The 20408-nt window shown below is 49.3% G+C and overlaps 11 non-coding genes across 11 annotated transcripts; all 11 read left to right on the top strand.

The window, feature by feature from the left end:
- The first annotated feature begins 952 nt into the window (after positions 1-952).
- Positions 953-1026, top strand: Trnaa-agc (transfer RNA alanine (anticodon AGC)). Its single transcript has one exon. It is a non-coding gene; the product is annotated as a tRNA-Ala (tRNA).
- A 1503-nt stretch (positions 1027-2529) lies between these two features.
- Trnaa-agc (transfer RNA alanine (anticodon AGC)) lies at positions 2530-2603 on the top strand. Its single transcript has one exon. It is a non-coding gene; the product is annotated as a tRNA-Ala (tRNA).
- Positions 2604-4106: 1503 nt separating this feature from the next.
- Trnaa-agc (transfer RNA alanine (anticodon AGC)) lies at positions 4107-4180 on the top strand. The gene has a single exon. It is a non-coding gene; the product is annotated as a tRNA-Ala (tRNA).
- A 1500-nt stretch (positions 4181-5680) lies between these two features.
- Trnaa-agc (transfer RNA alanine (anticodon AGC)) lies at positions 5681-5757 on the top strand. The gene has a single exon. It is a non-coding gene; the product is annotated as a tRNA-Ala (tRNA).
- A 1503-nt stretch (positions 5758-7260) lies between these two features.
- Trnaa-agc (transfer RNA alanine (anticodon AGC)) lies at positions 7261-7334 on the top strand. The gene has a single exon. It is a non-coding gene; the product is annotated as a tRNA-Ala (tRNA).
- A 1514-nt stretch (positions 7335-8848) lies between these two features.
- Positions 8849-8922, top strand: Trnaa-agc (transfer RNA alanine (anticodon AGC)). The gene has a single exon. It is a non-coding gene; the product is annotated as a tRNA-Ala (tRNA).
- A 3091-nt stretch (positions 8923-12013) lies between these two features.
- On the top strand, positions 12014-12087 carry Trnaa-agc (transfer RNA alanine (anticodon AGC)). The gene has a single exon. It is a non-coding gene; the product is annotated as a tRNA-Ala (tRNA).
- A 3101-nt stretch (positions 12088-15188) lies between these two features.
- On the top strand, positions 15189-15262 carry Trnaa-agc (transfer RNA alanine (anticodon AGC)). The gene has a single exon. It is a non-coding gene; the product is annotated as a tRNA-Ala (tRNA).
- A 1397-nt stretch (positions 15263-16659) lies between these two features.
- On the top strand, positions 16660-16733 carry Trnaa-agc (transfer RNA alanine (anticodon AGC)). The gene has a single exon. It is a non-coding gene; the product is annotated as a tRNA-Ala (tRNA).
- Positions 16734-18247: 1514 nt separating this feature from the next.
- Trnaa-agc (transfer RNA alanine (anticodon AGC)) lies at positions 18248-18321 on the top strand. Its single transcript has one exon. It is a non-coding gene; the product is annotated as a tRNA-Ala (tRNA).
- A 1514-nt stretch (positions 18322-19835) lies between these two features.
- On the top strand, positions 19836-19909 carry Trnaa-agc (transfer RNA alanine (anticodon AGC)). The gene has a single exon. It is a non-coding gene; the product is annotated as a tRNA-Ala (tRNA).
- Positions 19910-20408: the final 499 nt, after the last annotated feature.

Genomic DNA, 20408 nt, shown 5'->3' with positions numbered 1-20408 from the left:
CGGAAAAGTCATCTGCATGGGTGATTGCCAAGTTTGGGGAGCGTTTCGTAGTACGATCAGTGCAATGGAGACGCGGAAACTTGTTGTGTCCCAGTGTTTTTCAGTTGGACGACAAGAGTTTTACACAGTAGCAAAGAGCGAGGCACTGAGTTGGCATGAACAATGGAGAGCACAATGGGTCTCGAGATGTGCTTGTTACCTCAGGTGCTGTGTGATTGTCGACAAGGAGTGAAATGGACCAATTTGTGACCGCCCTTTCAATTTAAGACGTTCAAAACAGACGGAATTTGCATTCGTAATACCAGAGCATCGAAACTACTAGGAACTCTTGTGTATATGAACGTGTCCGCGCCTTTGTATTCTGGTACCTTCGCCGCTACAAACCAACCAACCATCGTGTCCGTGCACATCAGAGTCGCAAAGAATGGAGAATAGCCAGGCTTGGTCGTGTGTGTAGCTGTAGCTCAGTTGGCAGATCGTTCGCTTAGCGTGTGAACGGTCTCGGGTTCAAGCCCCGGCTCCTCCATGTTTTGTGGTCAGTGCATGGTAAGTGTTGGTCGCGGCGAACATAAACGCACGCATGAAGTTGCAAAACCAGCGTCACAGACTGATATGATGTATACTGTCATAAGGAGAGCAAGATGTAAGTGTGAGGACCGGCTGTTATCGTGGTGTCATCGAGTGCGGATCTGTCTTAGGTATCACGGCTTAACGTCATTGAAGTCTAGAGGTGGACAACACGTTCGTCTTACTCAGAGCGGTGTCTGAACTCTATTTTCGACGTTATGCGTGCCACTTTAATTGTGGCCAACTACGATTCGATACAGAATGCACGAAACCTGAAAGACACCCTCACTGATACATAGAGAGTAGTGTTTGTCTGCGGAATAATGGGAGTGCAAGGGTGTGTGACGTTGATATGACTGTATGTAGCACTACTAGTTATCGGGGGGGTGGGCGTAGCTCAGATGGTAGAGCGCTCGCTTAGCGTGCGAGAGGTACTGGGATCGATACCCAGCGCCTCCAGAATTTTTAACACACCTACATGCGCACCTTGCCATGCAAGTGGAATAATTCCCAACCGGCAGAGGTGTGTAGGCAGATACAAGCGAACGATTAGCATCCACAATTGGCGAGCGTGCTTTTATTCGTGCGCAGGAAGCACCCTCCTCCCACACCTACACTTAATTTAGAAACAGTACAAATGTTCCCATAAGATTGTCAAGCCTACGTCGGAAAGATCTGCCTTGCGCCGATTTCACGTAAATCCCACTGCACGTTCCCATTCTTTGCGTCAGTCGGCTGCTACTGGTGTTGCTGGTTGTGACTGCTGATAACAGATGCCGTAGCAATCAATTCATGGAGTGAGTTGTATGTTTTGCGATAGTCTGTCTCTGACAAGGAAGCACAGGTGATATAGGTGCGAACACAGGAAGCTTGCAGCCCCTCGCTGCCTGCAGACACAGAGCAGCCACACTAGAAGAGCGGCCTAAGCCGTAGGCGAAATGTGCTCATTCGCTTTGGCGCGACGTCGAACTGTAAATAAGGCTGTCACTAGCGTGAGCGTCGTGTAAAGTCGGAAAAGTCATCTGCATGGGTGATTGCCAAGTTTGGGGAGCGTTTCGTAGTACGATCAGTGCAATGGAGACGCGGAAACTTGTTGTGTCCCAGTGTTTTTCAGTTGGACGACAAGAGTTTTACACAGTAGCAAAGAGCGAGGCACTGAGTTGGCATGAACAATGGAGAGCACAATGGGGCTCGAGATGTGCTTGTTACCTCAGGTGCTGTGTGATTGTCGACAAGGAGTGAAATGGACCAATTTGTGACCGCCCTTTCAATTTAAGACGTTCAAAACAGACGGAATTTGCATTCGTAATACCAGAGCATCGAAACTACTAGGAACTCTTGTGTATATGAACGTGTCCGCGCCTTTGTATTCTGGTACCTTCGCCGCTACAAACCAACCAACCATCGTGTCCGTGCACATCAGAGTCGCAAAGAATGGAGAATAGCCAGGCTTGGTCGTGTGTGTAGCTGTAGCTCAGTTGGCAGATCGTTCGCTTAGCGTGTGAACGGTCTCGGGTTCAAGCCCCGGCTCCTCCATGTTTTGTGGTCAGTGCATGGTAAGTGTTGGTCGCGGCGAACATAAACGCACGCATGAAGTTGCAAAACCAGCGTCACAGACTGATATGATGTATACTGTCATAAGGAGAGCAAGATGTAAGTGTGAGGACCGGCTGTTATCGTGGTGTCATCGAGTGCGGATCTGTCTTAGGTATCACGGCTTAACGTCATTGAAGTCTAGAGGTGGACAACACGTTCGTCTTACTCAGAGCGGTGTCTGAACTCTATTTTCGACGTTATGCGTGCCACTTTCATTGTGGCCAACTACGATTCGATACAGAATGCACGAAACCTGAAAGACACCCTCACTGATACATAGAGAGTAGTGTTTGTCTGCGGAATAATGGGAGTGCAAGGGTGTGTGACGTTGATATGACTGTATGTAGCACTACTAGTTATCGGGGGGGTGGGCGTAGCTCAGATGGTAGAGCGCTCGCTTAGCGTGCGAGAGGTACTGGGATCGATACCCAGCGCCTCCAGAATTTTTAACACACCTACATGCGCACCTTGCCATGCAAGTGGAATAATTCCCAACCGGCAGAGGTGTGTAGGCAGATACAAGCGAACGATTAGCATCCACAATTGGCGAGCGTGCTTTTATTCGTGCGCAGGAAGCACCCTCCTCCCACACCTACACTTAATTTAGAAACAGTACAAATGTTCCCATAAGATTCTGAAGCCTACGTCGGAAAGATCTGCCTTGCGCCGATTTCACGTAAATCCCACTGCACGTTCCCATTCTTTGCGTCAGTCGGCTGCTACTGGTGTTGCTGGTTGTCACTGCTGATAACAGATGCCGTAGCAATCAATTCATGGAGTGAGTTGTATGTTTTGCGATAGTCTGTCTCTGACAAGGAAGCACAGGTGATATAGGTGCGAACACAGGAAGCTTGCAGCCCCTCGCTGCCTGCAGACACAGAGCAGCCACACTAGAAGAGCGGCCTAAGCCGTAGGCGAAATGTGCTCATTCGCTTTGGCGCGACGTCGAACTGTAAATAAGGCTGTCACTAGCGTGAGCGTCGTGTAAAGTCGGAAAAGTCATCTGCATGGGTGATTGCCAAGTTTGGGGAGCGTTTCGTAGTACGATCAGTGCAATGGAGACGCGGAAACTTGTTGTGTCCCAGTGTTTTTCAGTTGGACGACAAGAGTTTTACACAGTAGCAAAGAGCGAGGCACTGAGTTGGCATGAACAATGGAGAGCACAATGGGGCTCGAGATGTGCTTGTTACCTCAGGTGCTGTGTGATTGTCGACAAGGAGTGAAATGGACCAATTTGTGACCGCCCTTTCAATTTAAGACGTTCAAAACAGACGGAATTTGCATTCGTAATACCAGAGCATCGAAACTACTTGGAACTCTTGTGTATATGAACGTGTCCGCGCCTTTGTATTCTGGTACCTTCGCCGCTACAAACCAACCAACCATCGTGTCCGTGCACATCAGAGTCGCAAAGAATGGAGAATAGCCAGGCTTGGTCGTGTGTGTAGCTGTAGCTCAGTTGGCAGATCGTTCGCTTAGCGTGTGAACGGTCTCGGGTTCAAGCCCCGGCTCCTCCATGTTTTGTGGTCAGTGCATGGTAAGTGTTGGTCGCGGCGAACATAAACGCACGCAAGAAGTTGCAAAACCAGCGTCACAGACTGATATGATGTATACTGTCATAAGGAGAGCAAGATGTAAGTGTGAGGACCGGCTGTTATCGTGGTGTCATCGAGTGCGGATCTGTCTTAGGTATCACGGCTTAACGTCATTGAAGTCTAGAGGTGAACAACACGTTCGTCTTACTCAGAGCGGTGTCTGAACTCTATTTTCGACGTTATGCGTGCCACTTTCATTGTGGCCAACTACGATTCGATACAGAATGCACGAAACCTGAAAGACACCCTCACTGATACATAGAGAGTAGTGTTTGTCTGCGGAATAATGGGAGTGCAAGGGTGTGTGACGTTGATATGACTGTATGTAGCACTACTAGTTATCGGGGGGGTGGGCGTAGCTCAGATGGTAGAGCGCTCGCTTAGCGTGCGAGAGGTACTGGGATCGATACCCAGCGCCTCCAGAATTTTTAACACACCTACATGCGCACCTTGCCATGCAAGTGGAATAATTCCCAACCGGCAGAGGTGTGTAGGCAGATACAAGCGAACGATTAGCATCCACAATTGGCGAGCGTGCTTTTATTCGTGCGCAGGAAGCACCCTCCTCCCACACCTACACTTAATTTAGAAACAGTACAAATGTTCCCATAAGATTCTGAAGCCTACGTCGGAAAGATCTGCCTTGCGCCGATTTCACGTAAATCCCACTGCACGTTCCCATTCTTTGCGTCAGTCGGCTGCTACTGGTGTTGCTGGTTGTCACTGCTGATAACAGATGCCGTAGCAATCAATTCATGGAGTGAGTTGTATGTTTTGCGATAGTCTGTCTCTGACAAGGAAGCACAGGTGATATAGGTGCGAACACAGGAAGCTTGCAGCCCCTCGCTGCCTGCAGACACAGAGCAGCCACACTAGAAGAGCGGCCTAAGCCGTAGGCGAAATGTGCTCATTCGCTTTGGCGCGACGTCGAACTGTAAATAAGGCTGTCACTAGCGTGAGCGTCGTGTAAAGTCGGAAAAGTCATCTGCATGGGTGATTGCCAAGTTTGGGGAGCGTTTCGTAGTACGATCAGTGCAATGGAGACGCGGAAACTTGTTGTGTCCCAGTGTTTTTCAGTTGGACGACAAGAGTTTTACACAGTAGCAAAGAGCGAGGCACTGAGTTGGCATGAACAATGGAGAGCACAATGGGGCTCGAGATGTGCTTGTTACCTCAGGTGCTGTGTGATTGTCGACAAGGAGTGAAATGGACCAATTTGTGACCGCCCTTTCAATTTAAGACGTTCAAAACAGACGGAATTTGCATTCGTAATACCAGAGCATCGAAACTACTTGGAACTCTTGTGTATATGAACGTGTCCGCGCCTTTGTATTCTGGTACCTTCGCCGCTACAAACCAACCAACCATCGTGTCCGTGCACATCAGAGTCGCAAAGAATGGAGAATAGCCAGGCTTGGTCGTGTGTGTAGCTGTAGCTCAGTTGGCAGATCGTTCGCTTAGCGTGTGAACGGTCTCGGGTTCAAGCCCCGGCTCCTCCATGTTTTGTGGTCAGTGCATGGTAAGTGTTGGTCGCGGCGAACATAAACGCACGCAAGAAGTTGCAAAACCAGCGTCACAGACTGATATGATGTATACTGTCATAAGGAGAGCAAGATGTAAGTGTGAGGACCGGCTGTTATCGTGGTGTCATCGAATGCAGATCTGTCTTAGGTATCACGGCTTAACGTCATTGAAGTCTAGAGGTGGACAACACGTTCGTCTTACTCAGAGCGGTGTCTGAACTCTATTTTCGACGTTATGCGTGCCACTTTCATTGTGGCCAACTACGATTCGATACAGAATGCACGAAACCTGAAAGACACCCTCACTGATACATAGAGAGTAGTGTTTGTCTGCGGAATAATGGGAGTGCAAGGGTGTGTGACGTTGATATGACTGTATGTAGCACTACTAGTTATCGGGGGGGTGGGCGTAGCTCAGATGGTAGAGCGCTCGCTTAGCGTGCGAGAGGTACTGGGATCGATACCCAGCACCTCCAGAATTTTTAACACACCTACATGCGCACCTTGCCATGCAAGTGGAATAATTTCCAACCGGCAGAGGTGTGTAGGCAGATACAAGCGAACGAATAGCATCCACAATTGGCGAGCGTGCTTTTATTCGTGCGCAGGAAGCACCCTCCTCCCACACCTACACTTAATTTAGAAACAGTACAAATGTTCCCATAAGATTCTCAAGCCTACGTCGGAAAGATCTGCCTTGCGCCGATTTCACGTAAATCCCACTGCACGTTCCCATTCTTTGCGTCAGTCGGCTGCTACTGGTGTTGCTGGTTGTGACTGCTGATAACAGATGCCGTAGCAATCAATTCATGGAGTGAGTTGTATGTTTTGCGATAGTCTGTCTCTGACAAGGAAGCACAGGTGATATAGGTGCGAACACAGGAAGCTTGCAGCCCCTCGCTGCCTGCAGACACAGAGCAGCCACACTAGAAGAGCGGCCTAAGCCGTAGGCGAAATGTGCTCATTCGCTTTGGCGCGACGTCGAACTGTAAATAAGGCTGTCACTAGCGTGAGCGTCGTGTAAGGTCGGAAAAGTCATCTGCATGGGTGATTGCCAAGTTTGGGGAGCGTTTCGTAGTACGATCAGTGCAATGGAGACGCGGAAACTTGTTGTGTCCCAGTGTTTTTCAGTTGGACGACAAGAGTTTTACACAGTAGCAAAGAGCGAGGCACTGAGTTGGCATGAACAATGGAGAGCACAATGGGGCTCGAGATGTGCTTGTTACCTCAGGTGCTGTGTGATTGTCGACAAGGAGTGAAATGGACCAATTTGTGACCGCCCTTTCAATTTAAGACGTTCAAAACAGACGGAATTTGCATTCGTAATACCAGAGCATCGAAACTACTAGGAACTCTTGTGTATATGAACGTGTCCGCGCCTTTGTATTCTGGTACCTTCGCCGCTACAAACCAACCAACCATCGTGTCCGTGCACATCAGAGTCGCAAAGAATGGAGAATAGCCAGGCTTGGTCGTGTGTGTAGCTGTAGCTCAGTTGGCAGATCGTTCGCTTAGCGTGTGAACGGTCTCGGGTTCAAGCCCCGGCTCCTCCATGTTTTGTGGTCAGTGCATGGTAAGTGTTGGTCGCGGCGAACATAAACGCACGCATGAAGTTGCAAAACCAGCGTCACAGACTGATATGATGTATACTGTCATAAGGAGAGCAAGATGTAAGTGTGAGGACCGGCTGTTATCGTGGTGTCATCGAATGCAGATCTGTCTTAGGTATCACGGCTTAACGTCATTGAAGTCTAGAGGTGGACAACACGTTCGTCTTACTCAGAGCTGTGTCTGAACTCTATTTTCGACGTTATGCGTGCCACTTTCATTGTGGCCAACTACGATTCGATACAGAATGCACGAAACCTGAAAGACACCCTCACTGATACATAGAGAGTAGTGTTTGTCTGCGGAATAATGGGAGTGCAAGGGTCTGTGACGTTGATATGACTGTATGTAGCACTACCAGTTATCGGGGGGGTGGGCGTAGCTCAGATGGTAGAGCGCTCGCTTAGCGTGCGAGAGGTACTGGGATCGATACCCAGCGCCTCCAGAATTTTTAACACACCTACATGCGCACCTTGCCCTGCAAGTGGAATAATTCCCAACCGGCAGAGGTGTGTAGGCAGATACAAGCGAACGATTAGCATCCACAATTGGCGAGCGTGCTTTTATTCGTGCGCAGGAAGCACCCTCCTCCCACACCTACACTTAATTTAGAAACAGTACAAATGTTCCCATAAGATTCTCAAGCCTACGTCGGAAAGATCTGCCTTGCGCCGATTTCACGTAAATCCCACTGCACGTTCCCATTCTTTGCGTCAGTCGGCTGCTACTGGTGTTGCTGGTTGTGACTGCTGATAACAGATGCCGTAGCAATCAATTCATGGAGTGAGTTGTATGTTTTGCGATAGTCTGTCTCTGACAAGGAAGCACAGGTGATATAGGTGCGAACACAGGAAGCTTGCAGCCCCTCGCTGCCTGCAGACACAGAGCAGCCACACTAGAAGAGCGGCCTAAGCCGTAGGCGAAATGTGCTCATTCGCTTTGGCGCGACGTCGAACTGTAAATAAGGCTGTCACTAGCGTGAGCGTTGCGTGAGCGTCGTGTAAAGTCGGAAAAGTCATCTGCATGGGTGATTGCCAAGTTTGGGGAGCGTTTCGTAGTACGATCAGTGCAATGGAGACGCGGAAACTTGTTGTGTCCCAGTGTTTTTCAGTTGGACGACAAGAGTTTTACACAGTAGCAAAGAGCGAGGCACTGAGTTGGCATGAACAATGGAGAGCACAATGGGGCTCGAGATGTGCTTGTTACCTCAGGTGCTGTGTGATTGTCGACAAGGAGTGAAATGGACCAATTTGTGACCGCCCTTTCAATTTAAGACGTTCAAAACAGACGGAATTTGCATTCGTAATACCAGAGCATCGAAACTACTAGGAACTCTTGTGTATATGAACGTGTCCGCGCCTTTGTATTCTGGTACCTTCGCCGCTACAAACCAACCAACCATCGTGTCCGTGCACATCAGAGTCGCAAAGAATGGAGAATAGCCAGGCTTGGTCGTGTGTGTAGCTGTAGCTCAGTTGGCACATCGTTCGCTTAGCGTGTGAACGGTCTCGGGTTCAAGCCCCGGCTCCTCCATGTTTTGTGGTCAGTGCATGGTAAGTGTTGGTCGCGGCGAACATAAACGCACGCAAGAAGTTGCAAAACCAGCGTCACAGACTGATATGATGTATACTGTCATAAGGAGAGCAAGATGTAAGTGTGAGGACCGGCTGTTATCGTGGTGTCATCGAATGCAGATCTGTCTTAGGTATCACGGCTTAACGTCATTGAAGTCTAGAGGTGGACAACACGTTCGTCTTACTCAGAGCGGTGTCTGAACTCTATTTTCGACGTTATGCGTGCCACTTTCATTGTGGCCAACTACGATTCGATACAGAATGCACGAAACCTGAAAGACACCCTCACTGATACATAGAGAGTAGTGTTTGTCTGCGGAATAATGGGAGTGCAAGGGTCTGTGACGTTGATATGACTGTATGTAGCACTACAAGTTATCGGGGGGGTGGGCGTAGCTCAGATGGTAGAGCGCTCGCTTAGCGTGCGAGAGGTACTGGGATCGATACCCAGCGCCTCCAGAATTTTTAACACACCTACATGCGCACCTTGCCATGCAAGTGGAATAATTCCCAACCGGCAGAGGTGTGTAGGCAGATACAAGCGAACGATTAGCATCCACAATTGGCGAGCGTGCTTTTATTCGTGCGCAGGAAGCACCCTCCTCCCACACCTACACTTAATTTAGAAACAGTACAAATGTTCCCATAAGATTCTCAAGCCTACATCGGAAAGATCTGCCTTGCGCCGATTTCACGTAAATCCCACTGCACGTTCCCATTCTTTGCGTCAGTCGGCTGCTACTGGTGTTGCTGGTTGTGACTGCTGATAACAGATGCCGTAGCAATCAATTCATGGAGTGAGTTGTATGTTTTGCGATAGTCTGTCTCTGACAAGGAAGCACAGGTGATATAGGTGCGAACACAGGAAGCTTGCAGCCCCTCGCTGCCTGCAGACACAGAGCAGCCACACTAGAAGAGCGGCCTAAGCCGTAGGCGAAATGTGCTCATTCGCTTTGGCGCGACGTCGAACTGTAAATAAGGCTGTCACTAGCGTGAGCGTCGTGTAAGGTCGGAAAAGTCATCTGCATGGGTGATTGCCAAGTTTGGGGAGCGTTTCGTAGTACGATCAGTGCAATGGAGACGCGGAAACTTGTTGTGTCCCAGTGTTTTTCAGTTGGACGACAAGAGTTTTACACAGTAGCAAAGAGCGAGGCACTGAGTTGGCATGAACAATGGAGAGCACAATGGGGCTCGAGATGTGCTTGTTACCTCAGGTGCTGTGTGATTGTCGACAAGGAGTGAAATGGACCAATTTGTGACCGCCCTTTCAATTTAAGACGTTCAAAACAGACGGAATTTGCATTCGTAATACCAGAGCATCGAAACTACTAGGAACTCTTGTGTATATGAACGTGTCCGCGCCTTTGTATTCTGGTACCTTCGCCGCTACAAACCAACCAACCATCGTGTCCGTGCACATCAGAGTCGCAAAGAATGGAGAATAGCCAGGCTTGGTCGTGTGTGTAGCTGTAGCTCAGTTGGCACATCGTTCGCTTAGCGTGTGAACGGTCTCGGGTTCAAGCCCCGGCTCCTCCATGTTTTGTGGTCAGTGCATGGTAAGTGTTGGTCGCGGCGAACATAAACGCACGCAAGAAGTTGCAAAACCAGCGTCACAGACTGATATGATGTATACTGTCATAAGGAGAGCAAGATGTAAGTGTGAGGACCGGCTGTTATCGTGGTGTCATCGAATGCAGATCTGTCTTAGGTATCACGGCTTAACGTCATTGAAGTCTAGAGGTGGACAACACGTTCGTCTTACTCAGAGCGGTGTCTGAACTCTATTTTCGACGTTATGCGTGCCACTTTCATTGTGGCCAACTACGATTCGATACAGAATGCACGAAACCTGAAAGACACCATCACTGATACATAGAGAGTAGTGTTTGTCTGCGGAATAATGGGAGTGCAAGGGTCTGTGACGTTGATATGACTGTATGTAGCACTACAAGTTATCGGGGGGGTGGGCGTAGCTCAGATGGTAGAGCGCTCACTTAGCGTGCGAGAGGTACTGGGATCGATACCCAGCGCCTCCAGAATTTTTAACACACCTACATGCGCACCTTGCCATGCAAGTGGAATAATTCCCAACCGGCAGAGGTGTGTAGGCAGATACAAGCGAACGATTAGCATCCACAATTGGCGAGCGTGCTTTTATTCGTGCGCAGGAAGCACCCTCCTCCCACACCTACACTTAATTTAGAAACAGTACAAATGTTCCCATAAGATTCTCAAGCCTACATCGGAAAGATCTGCCTTGCGCCGATTTCACGTAAATCCCACTGCACGTTCCCATTCTTTGCGTCAGTCGGCTGCTACTGGTGTTGCTGGTTGTGACTGCTGATAACAGATGCCGTAGCAATCAATTCATGGAGTGAGTTGTATGTTTTGCGATAGTCTGTCTCTGACAAGGAAGCACAGGTGATATAGGTGCGAACACAGGAAGCTTGCAGCCCCTCGCTGCCTGCAGACACAGAGCAGCCACACTAGAAGAGCGGCCTAAGCCGTAGGCGAAATGTGCTCATCCGCTTTGGCGCGACGTCGAACTGTAAATAAGGCTGTCACTAGCGTGAGCGTTGCGTGAGCGTCGTGTAAAGTCGGAAAAGTCATCTGCATGGGTGATTGCCAAGTTTGGGGAGCGTTTCGTAGTACGATCAGTGCAATGGAGACGCGGAAACTTGTTGTGTCCCAGTGTTTTTCAGTTGGACGACAAGAGTTTTACACAGTACCAAAGAGCGAGGCACTGAGTTGGCATGAACAATGGAGAGCACAATGGGGCTCGAGATGTGCTTGTTACCTCAGGTGCTGTGTGATTGTCGACAAGGAGTGAAATGGACCAATTTGTGACCGCCCTTTCAATTTAAGACGTTCAAAACAGACGGAATTTGCATTCGTAATACCAGAGCATCGAAACTACTAGGAACTCTTGTGTATATGAACGTGTCCGCGCCTTTGTATTCTGGTACCTTCGCCGCTACAAACCAACCAACCATCGTGTCCGTGCACATCAGAGTCGCAAAGAATGGAGAATAGCCAGGCTTGGTCGTGTGTGTAGCTGTAGCTCAGTTGGCAGATCGTTCGCTTAGCGTGTGAACGGTCTCGGGTTCAAGCCCCGGCTCCTCCATGTTTTGTGGTCAGTGCATGGTAAGTGTTGGTCGCGGCGAACATAAACGCACGCATGAAGTTGCAAAACCAGCGTCACAGACTGATATGATGTATACTGTCATAAGGAGAGCAAGATGTAAGTGTGAGGACCGGCTGTTATCGTGGTGTCATCGAATGCAGATCTGTCTTAGGTATCACGGCTTAACGTCATTGAAGTCTAGAGGTGGACAACACGTTCGTCTTACTCAGAACGGTGTCTGAACTCTATTTTCGACGTTATGCGTGCCACTTTCATTATGGCCAACTACGATTCGATACAGAATGCACGAAACCTGAAAGACACCCTCACTGATACATAGAGAGTAGTGTTTGTCTGCGGAATAATGGGAGTGCAAGGGTCTGTGACGTTGATATGACTGTATGTAGCACTACTAGTTATCGGAGGGGTGGGCGTAGCTCAGATGGTAGAGCGCTCGCTTAGCGTGCGAGAGGTACTGGGATCGATACCCAGCGCCTCCAGAATTTTTAACACACCTACATGCGCACCTTGCCATGCAAGTGGAATAATTCCCAACCGGCAGAGGTGTGTAGGCAGATACAAGCGAACGATTAGCATCCACAATTGGCGAGCGTGCTTTTATTCGTGCGCAGGAAGCACCCTCCTCCCACACCTACACTTAATTTAGAAACAGTACAAATGTTCCCATAAGATTCTCAAGCCTACGTCGGAAAGATCTGCCTTGCGCCGATTTCACGTAAATCCCACTGCACGTTCCCATTCTTTGCGTCAGTCGGCTGCTACTGGTGTTGCTGGTTGTGACTGCTGATAACAGATGCCGTAGCAATCAATTCATGGAGTGAGTTGTATGTTTTGCGATAGTCTGTCTCTGACAAGGAAGCACAGGTGATATAGGTGCGAACACAGGAAGCTTGCAGCCCCTCGCTGCCTGCAGACACAGAGCAGCCACACTAGAAGAGCGGCCTAAGCCGTAGGCGAAATGTGCTCATTCGCTTTGGCGCGACGTCGAACTGTAAATAAGGCTGTCACTAGCGTGAGCGTTGCGTGAGCGTCGTGCAAAGTCGGAAAAGTCATCTGCATGGGTGATTGCCAAGTTTGGGGAGCGTTTCGTAGTACGATCAGTGCAATGGAGACGCGGAAACTTGTTGTGTCCCAGTGTTTTTCAGTTGGACGACAAGAGTTTTACACAGTAGCAAAGAGCGAGGCACTGAGTTGGCATGAACAATGGAGAGCACAATGGGGCTCGAGATGTGCTTGTTACCTCAGGTGCTGTGTGATTGTCGACAAGGAGTGAAATGGACCAATTTGTGACCGCCCTTTCAATTTAAGACGTTCAAAACAGACGGAATTTGCATTCGTAATACCAGAGCATCGAAACTACTAGGAACTCTTGTGTATATGAACGTGTCCGCGCCTTTGTATTCTGGTACCTTCGCCGCTACAAACCAACCAACCATCGTGTCCGTGCACATCAGAGTCGCAAAGAATGGAGAATAGCCAGGCTTGGTCGTGTGTGTAGCTGCAGCTCAGTTGGCACATCGTTCGCTTAGCGTATGAACGGTCTCGGGTTCAAGCCCCGGCTCCTCCATGTTTTGTGGTCAGTGCATGGTAAGTGTTGGTCGCGGCGAACATAAACGCACGCATGAAGTTGCAAAACCAGCGTCACAGACTGATATGATGTATACTGTCATAAGGAGAGCAAGATGTAAGTGTGAGGACCGGCTGTTATCGTGGTGTCATCGAATGCAGATCTGTCTTAGGTATCACGGCTTAACGTCATTGAAGTCTAGAGGTGGACAACACGTTCGTCTTACTCAGAACGGTGTCTGAACTCTATTTTCGACGTTATGCGTGCCACTTTCATTATGGCCAACTACGATTCGATACAGAATGCACGAAACCTGAAAGACACCCTCACTGATACATAGAGAGTAGTGTTTGTCTGCGGAATAATGGGAGTGCAAGGGTCTGTGACGTTGATATGACTGTATGTAGCACTACTAGTTATCGGAGGGGTGGGCGTAGCTCAGATGGTAGAGCGCTCGCTTAGCGTCGAGAGGTACTGGGATCGATACCCAGCGCCTCCAGAATTTTTAACACACCTACATGCGCACCTTGCCATGCAAGTGGAATAATTCCCAACCGGCAGAGGTGTGTAGGCAGATACAAGCGAACGATTAGCATCCACAATTGGCGAGCGTGCTTTTATTCGTGCGCAGGAAGCACCCTCCTCCCACACCTACCCTTAATTTAGGAACAGTACAAATGTTCCCATAAGATTCTGAAGCCTACGTCGGAAAGATCTGCCTTGCGCCGATTTCACGTAAATCCCACTGCACGTTCCCATTCTTTGCGTCAGTCGGCTGCTACTGGTGTTGCTGGTTGTGACTGCTGATAACAGATGCCGTAGCAATCAATTCATGTAGTGAGTTGTATGTTTTGCGATAGTCTGTCTCTGACAAGGAAGCACAGGTGATATAGGTGCGAACGCAGGAAGCTTGCAGCCCCTCGCTGCCTGCAGACACAGAGCAGCCACACTAGAAGAGCGGCCTAAGCCGTAGGCGAAATGTGCTCATTCGCTTTGGCGCGACGTCGAACTGTAAATAAGGCTGTCACTAGCGTGAGCGTTGCGTGAGCGTCATGTAAAGTCGGAAAAGTCATCTCCATGGGTGATTGCCAAGTTTGGGGAGCGTTTCGTAGTACGATCAGTGCAATGGAGACGCGGAAACTTGTTGTGTCCCAGTGTTTTTCAGTTGGACGACAAGAGTTTTACACAGTAGCAAAGAGCGAGGCACTGAGTTGGCATGAACAATGGAGAGCACAATGGGGCTCGAGATGTGCTTGTTACCTCAGGTGCTGTGTGATTGTCGACAAGGAGTGAAATGGACCAATTTGTGACCGCCCTTTCAATTTAAGACGTTCAAAACAGACGGAATTTGCATTCGTAATACCAAAGCATCGAAACTACTAGGAACTCTTGTGTATATGAACGTGTCCGCGTCTTTGTATTCTGGTACCTTCGCCGCTACAAACCAACCAACCATCGTGTCCGTGCACATCAGAGTCGCAAAGAATGGAGAATAGCCAGGCTTGGTCGTGTGTGTAGCTGTAGCTCAGTTGGCAGATCGTTCGCTTAGCGTGTGAACGGTCTCGGGTTCAAGCCCCGGCTCCTCCATGTTTTGTGGTCAGTGCATGGTAAGTGTTGGTCGCGGCGAACATAAACGCACGCAAGAAGTTGCAAAACCAGCGTCACAGACTGATATGATGTATACTGTCATAAGGAGAGCAAGATGTAAGTGTGAGGACCGGCTGTTATCGTGGTGTCATCGAATGCAGATCTGTCTTAGGTATCACGGCTTAACGTCATTGAAGTCTAGAGGTGGACAACACGTTCGTCTTACTCAGAGCGGTGTCTGAACTCTATTTTCGACGTTATGCGTGCCACTTTCATTGTGGCCAACTACGATTCGATACAGAATGCACGAAACCTGAAAGACACCCTCACTGATACATAGAGAGTAGTGTTTGTCTGCGGAATAATGGGAGTGCAAGGGTCTGTGACGTTGATATGACTGTATGTAGCACTACTAGTTATCGGGGGGGTGGGCGTAGCTCAGATGGTAGAGCGCTCGCTTAGCGTGCGAGAGGTACTGGGATCGATACCCAGCGCCTCCAGAATTTTTAACACACCTACATGCGCACCTTGCCATGCAAGTGGAATAATTCCCAACCGGCAGAGGTGTGTAGGCAGATACAAGCCTACGTCGGAAAGATCTGCCTTGCGCCGATTTCACGTAAATCCCACTGCACGTTCCCATTCTTTGCGTCAGTCGGCTGCTACTGGTGTTGCTGGTTGTGACTGCTGATAACAGATGCCGTAGCAATCAATTCATGGAGTGAGTTGTATGTTTTGCGATAGTCTGTCTCTGACAAGGAAGCACAGGTGATATAGGTGCGAACACAGGAAGCTTGCAGCCCCTCGCTGCCTGCAGACACAGAGCAGCCACACTAGAAGAGCGGCCTAAGCCGTAGGCGAAATGTGCTCATTCGCTTTGGCGCGACGTCGAACTGTAAATAAGGCTGTCACTAGCGTGAGCGTTGCGTGAGCGTCGTGCAAAGTCGGAAAAGTCATCTGCATGGGTGATTGCCAAGTTTGGGGAGCGTTTCGTAGTACGATCAGTGCAATGGAGACGCGGAAACTTGTTGTGTCCCAGTGTTTTTCAGTTGGACGACAAGAGTTTTACACAGTACCAAAGAGCGAGGCACTGAGTTGGCATGAACAATGGAGAGCACAATGGGGCTCGAGATGTGCTTGTTACCTCAGGTGCTGTGTGATTGTCGACAAGGAGTGAAATGGACCAATTTGTGACCGCCCTTTCAATTTAAGACGTTCAAAACAGACGGAATTTGCATTCGTAATACCAGAGCATCGAAACTACTAGGAACTCTTGTGTATATGAACGTGTCCGCGCCTTTGTATTCTGGTACCTTCGCCGCTACAAACCAACCAACCATCGTGTCCGTGCACATCAGAGTCGCAAAGAATGGAGAATAGCCAGGCTTGGTCGTGTGTGTAGCTGCAGCTCAGTTGGCAGATCGTTCGCTTAGCGTGTGAACGGTCTCGGGTTCAAGCCCCGGCTCCTCCATGTTTTGTGGTCAGTGCATGGTAAGTGTTGGTCGCGGCGAACATAAACGCACGCAAGAAGTTGCAAAACCAGCGTCACAGACTGATATGATGTATACTGTCATAAGGAGAGCAAGATGTAAGTGTGAGGACCGGCTGTTATCGTGGTGTCATCGAATGCAGATCTGTCTTAGGTATCACGGCTTAACGTCATTGAAGTCTAGAGGTGGACAACACGTTCGTCTTACTCAGAGCGGTGTCTGAACTCTATTTTCGACGTTATGCGTGCCACTTTCATTGTGGCCAACTACGATTCGATACAGAATGCACGAAACCTGAAAGACACCCTCACTGATACATAGAGAGTAGTGTTTGTCTGCGGAATAATGGGAGTGCAAGGGTCTGTGACGTTGATATGACTGTATGTAGCACTACTAGTTATCGGGGGGGTGGGCGTAGCTCAGATGGTAGAGCGCTCGCTTAGCGTGCGAGAGGTACTGGGATCGATACCCAGCGCCTCCAGAATTTTTAACACACCTACATGCGCACCTTGCCATGCAAGTGGAATAATTCCCAACCGGCAGAGGTGTGTAGGCAGATACAAGCGAACGATTAGCATCCACAATTGGCGAGCGTGCTTTTATTCGTGCGCAGGAAGCACCCTCCTCCCACGCCTACACTTAATTTAGAAACAGTACAAATGTTCCCATAAGATTCTCAAGCCTACGTCGGAAAGATCTGCCTTGCGCCGATTTCACGTAAATCCCACTGCACGTTCCCATTCTTTGCGTCAGTCGGCTGCTACTGGTGTTGCTGGTTGTGACTGCTGATAACAGATGCCGTAGCAATCAATTCATGGAGTGAGTTGTATGTTTTGCGATAGTCTGTCTCTGACAAGGAAGCACAGGTGATATAGGTGCGAACACAGGAAGCTTGCAGCCCCTCGCTGCCTGCAGACACAGAGCAGCCACACTAGAAGAGCGGCCTAAGCCGTAGGCGAAATGTGCTCATTCGCTTTGGCGCGACGTCGAACTGTAAATAAGGCTGTCACTAGCGTGAGCGTTGCGTGAGCGTCATGTAAAGTCGGAAAAGTCATCTCCATGGGTGATTGCCAAGTTTGGGGAGCGTTTCGTAGTACGATCAGTGCAATGGAGACGCGGAAACTTGTTGTGTCCCAGTGTTTTTCAGTTGGACGACAAGAGTTTTACACAGTAGCAAAGAGCGAGGCACTGAGTTGGCATGAACAATGGAGAGCACAATGGGGCTCGAGATGTGCTTGTTACCTCAGGTGCTGTGTGATTGTCGACAAGGAGTGAAATGGACCAATTTGTGACCGCCCTTTCAATTTAAGACGTTCAAAACAGACGGAATTTGCATTCGTAATACCAAAGCATCGAAACTACTAGGAACTCTTGTGTATATGAACGTGTCCGCGTCTTTGTATCCTGGTACCTTCGCCGCTACAAACCAACCAACCATCGTGTCCGTGCACATCAGAGTCGCAAAGAATGGAGAATAGCCAGGCTTGGTCGTGTGTGTAGCTGTAGCTCAGTTGGCAGATCGTTCGCTTAGCGTGTGAACGGTCTCGGGTTCAAGCCCCGGCTCCTCCATGTTTTGTGGTCAGTGCATGGTAAGTGTTGGTCGCGGCGAACATAAACGCACGCAAGAAGTTGCAAAACCAGCGTCACAGACTGATATGATGTATACTGTCATAAGGAGAGCAAGATGTAAGTGTGAGGACCGGCTGTTATCGTGGTGTCATCGAATGCAGATCTGTCTTAGGTATCACGGCTTAACGTCATTGAAGTCTAGAGGTGGACAACACGTTCGTCTTACTCAGAGCGGTGTCTGAACTCTATTTTCGACGTTATGCGTGCCACTTTCATTGTGGCCAACTACGATTCGATACAGAATGCACGAAACCTGAAAGACACCCTCACTGATACATAGAGAGTAGTGTTTGTCTGCGGAATAATGGGAGTGCAAGGGTCTGTGACGTTGATATGACTGTATGTAGCACTACTAGTTATCGGGGGGGTGGGCGTAGCTCAGATGGTAGAGCGCTCGCTTAGCGTGCGAGAGGTACTGGGATCGATACCCAGCGCCTCCAGAATTTTTAACACACCTACATGCGCACCTTGCCATGCAAGTGGAATAATTCCCAACCGGCAGAGGTGTGTAGGCAGATACAAGCGAACGATTAGCATCCACAATTGGCGAGCGTGCTTTTATTCGTGCGCAGGAAGCACCCTCCTCCCACACCTACACTTAATTTAGAAACAGTACAAATGTTCCCATAAGATTCTCAAGCCTACGTCGGAAAGATCTGCCTTGCGCCGATTTCACGTAAATCCCACTGCACGTTCCCATTCTTTGCGTCAGTCGGCTGCTACTGGTGTTGCTGGTTGTGACTGCTGATAACAGATGCCGTAGCAATCAATTCTTGGAGTGAGTTGTATGTTTTGCGATAGTCTGTCTCTGACAAGGAAGCACAGGTGATATAGGTGCGAACACAGGAAGCTTGCAGCCCCTCGCTGCCTGCAGACACAGAGCAGCCACACTAGAAGAGCGGCCTAAGCCGTAGGCGAAATGTGCTCATTCGCTTTGGCGCGACGTCGAACTGTAAATAAGGCTGTCACTAGCGTGAGCGTTGCGTGAGCGTCGTGCAAAGTCGGAAAAGTCATCTGCATGGGTGATTGCCAAGTTTGGGGAGCGTTTCGTAGTACGATCAGTGCAATGGAGACGCGGAAACTTGTTGTGTCCCAGTGTTTTTCAGTTGGACGACAAGAGTTTTACACAGTACCAAAGAGCGAGGCACTGAGTTGGCATGAACAATGGAGAGCACAATGGGGCTCGAGATGTGCTTGTTACCTCAGGTGCTGTGTGATTGTCGACAAGGAGTGAAATGGACCAATTTGTGACCGCCCTTTCAATTTAAGACGTTCAAAACAGACGGAATTTGCATTCGTAATACCAAAGCATCGAAACTACTAGGAACTCTTGTGTATATGAACGTGTCCGCGTCTTTGTATTCTGGTACCTTCGCCGCTACAAACCAACCAACCATCGTGTCCGTGCACATCAGAGTCGCAAAGAATGGAGAATAGCCAGGCTTGGTCGTGTGTGTAGCTGTAGCTCAGTTGGCAGATCGTTCGCTTAGCGTGTGAACGGTCTCGGGTTCAAGCCCCGGCTCCTCCATGTTTTGTGGTCAGTGCATGGTAAGTGTTGGTCGCGGCGAACATAAACGCACGCAAGAAGTTGCAAAACCAGCGTCACAGACTGATATGATGTATACTGTCATAAGGAGAGCAAGATGTAAGTGTGAGGACCGGCTGTTATCGTGGTGTCATCGAATGCAGATCTGTCTTAGGTATCACGGCTTAACGTCATTGAAGTCTAGAGGTGGACAACACGTTCGTCTTACTCAGAGCGGTGTCTGAACTCTATTTTCGACGTTATGCGTGCCACTTTCATTGTGGCCAACTACGATTCGATACAGAATGCACGAAACCTGAAAGACACCCTCACTGATACATAGAGAGTAGTGTTTGTCTGCGGAATAATGGGAGTGCAAGGGTCTGTGACGTTGATATGACTGTATGTAGCACTACTAGTTATCGGGGGGGTGGGCGTAGCTCAGATGGTAGAGCGCTCGCTTAGCGTGCGAGAGGTACTGGGATCGATACCCAGCGCCTCCAGAATTTTTAACACACCTACATGCGCACCTTGCCATGCAAGTGGAATAATTCCCAACCGGCAGAGGTGTGTAGGCAGATACAAGCGAACGATTAGCATCCACAATTGGCGAGCGTGCTTTTATTCGTGCGCAGGAAGCACCCTCCTCCCACACCTACACTTAATTTAGAAACAGTACAAATGTTCCCATAAGATTCTCAAGCCTACGTCGGAAAGATCTGCCTTGCGCCGATTTCACGTAAATCCCACTGCACGTTCCCATTCTTTGCGTCAGTCGGCTGCTACTGGTGTTGCTGGTTGTGACTGCTGATAACAGATGCCGTAGCAATCAATTCATGGAGTGAGTTGTATGTTTTGCGATAGTCTGTCTCTGACAAGGAAGCACAGGTGATATAGGTGCGAACACAGGAAGCTTGCAGCCCCTCGCTGCCTGCAGACACAGAGCAGCCACACTAGAAGAGCGGCCTAAGCCGTAGGCGAAATGTGCTCATTCGCTTTGGC

Source organism: Schistocerca gregaria, chromosome 11 (assembly GCF_023897955.1).
Source record: "Schistocerca gregaria isolate iqSchGreg1 chromosome 11, iqSchGreg1.2, whole genome shotgun sequence".
In the NCBI taxonomy this organism is placed as follows: domain Eukaryota; kingdom Metazoa; phylum Arthropoda; class Insecta; order Orthoptera; family Acrididae; genus Schistocerca; species Schistocerca gregaria.
This window is presented reverse-complemented; position numbering and strand designations above follow the sequence as displayed.